Below are 2,098 nucleotides of genomic sequence, written 5' to 3'. Positions count from 1 at the left end.
GCCCTCCTTTTGAGGCCTTATAACTATACCCCTGTCCTACGTCTGTCTAAGAAACTATATACGCAGAAAGCCTTCATCTATCCTGGGAATCTCAGCTGAACATGGAAAAGTGCTTTGTAACTTTTGGTTCATGAAACGCTTTGACTAACAACAAATGTTCTTTCTCTTTTGTAGAAGTGAAGCTGAAAGATTATGGAGCGGATCTCATTGAGGTTTCTGATAACGGATGTGGCATAGAAGAAGAAAACTTTGCCGGCTTAAGTAAGCTCCGTTTAAGGATTTCAATCTGCAAATCAGATCATTTTAGTAGAATTAATGGGAGAGTCTCCAGACGCAGCAGGACTATATTAGCCAATTTTGGAATAAGTAACGCATGATGCTTTGAATGATCCCAAACCATTGACTCTAAGGCCAAAAACAGGAGTGAGGAATGAGGGATCGGCCAGATATTGCTAGTATGCAACTCCTATCAGTTCAATGCAGCAAAGCCAATAGTAGAGATTGATGGCAGCTGTAGTCTAACAACAGTCTGAAAAGACACTCTTCTATTCCTTGTTTAACATTATATAATGCAGCACCTTTGAGATACTGATTGTTTGCTAATAATTAGTTCCTTCTGTGTAACATCATAAAGAATATATATGTTTGTACCCTTTTAATTTGCTCATTTGAATCCCTCTCCAGCTCTTAAACATCATACATCCAAGATACAGGATTTCTCTCATCTTACGCATGTTGAAAGATATGGCTTTTGAGGGGAAGCTCTGAGTTCCTTGTGTGCTTTAAGGTAAGATGCTTCTTCTCCATAAAGGCAAAGCAATAGCTAAAGCGGTTTTAGCCTCATGTAGAGAGATCTTGAAGCACCTTTGAGACTAATGGAAAGAAAGACGTTGGCAGCATGAGCTTCCATAGACTTCAATCTATTTCCTCAGATGATTTTGGATCTTCCTCAGATGCTTTATAACTATGAGATTTATTAAAACTTCTGGAGCAGAATTGGAGGCCAAGTTAAAAAGATGAGAAAAGCAGATATCACTGTTTTAAAACAGATACAGCTGTTTTATGTATCTATATATTTCTTTTCTTCGCCTGTTAGCATTTATTTAGTAAGAACAAAAGTGCCTGTTCTTCTTGCAGCGACGTTTCCATTTTCACCTGTCACAAGTCAGCAAAGGTTGGGAGGTGGCTGGTGTTTGATCACAAAGGGACAATTGCCCTGAGAGTCCCTTATCCCCGGCAACAAGGGACAACAGTCATTGTGCAGCAGTTGTTCCATGCGTTGCCAGTGCGGCACAAAGAATTTCAGCGCAACATTAAAAAGGTAGGAGTAGTTGAATGACGGATCTTGGATTTCAAGAGTGCCAAGACTACTGGTTTTAAAACTGCAAAGGAAGCCTTCTGAAGGCCTTTGTTGGGACAAGAGGAAGCTCTCTTTAGATCGAATGCCAAATGAAATAAACTTTTAATCAGAATATTATGCAGGTTTAAGAAATCCTGAGGTAAGAGAGTCCATGCATCTGGTGTCCAATAGTGACTGATTCTGCCTCAGTGCTGTGTTCTCTGAAAGCTTGCTATCAATATATTGGTAGATTAGATAGATAGATAGATAGATAGATAGATAGATAGATAGATAGATAGATAGATAGGATATAAAATGAATAAATGAACATCACTTCTGTAACAACGCTGTGACTGACCAGAGTATAAATACACAATTTAAAGTAGCAGAAAGACTTCACAACCAAGGTATATGATTCCTTTGCTTATTAAAACCTCTGTATATAAAATCAATTCTAAAAGAGAGGTACAAATTTATAAGTACAGTTGGCCCTCTGTATTGGAAGACCCGGCCCAATGTGGTGCCATATGTACACAGCCACACCGACATGGCCATGCACACGATTGCGTAGTTAATGGTTTGGATCTCAGTATTTTGCAAATGCTTTCTCTAGCTGTTGCAACACTATGAATGTAAACATAATAAGTGTTGTATAGGACTCTAGAAACACATCCCTGTCCTTATGCATTCCTTAGAAACTAATGGTTTGGTGCTTGTTGCTCCCAGGAGTATGCAAAAATGGCTCAGGTGTTGCAAGCA

The 2,098-nt window shown here is 39.0% G+C and overlaps 1 pseudogene; it reads left to right on the top strand.

Annotated features, from left to right (window-relative positions):
• The first annotated feature begins 174 nt into the window (after window positions 1–174).
• Window positions 175–2,092, top strand: LOC121918504 (annotated as a pseudogene).
• Window positions 2,093–2,098: the final 6 nt, after the last annotated feature.

This window comes from Sceloporus undulatus, unplaced genomic scaffold (genome assembly GCF_019175285.1).
Source record: "Sceloporus undulatus isolate JIND9_A2432 ecotype Alabama unplaced genomic scaffold, SceUnd_v1.1 scaffold_14393, whole genome shotgun sequence".
Classification (NCBI taxonomy): domain Eukaryota; kingdom Metazoa; phylum Chordata; class Lepidosauria; order Squamata; family Phrynosomatidae; genus Sceloporus; species Sceloporus undulatus.
This window is presented reverse-complemented; position numbering and strand designations above follow the sequence as displayed.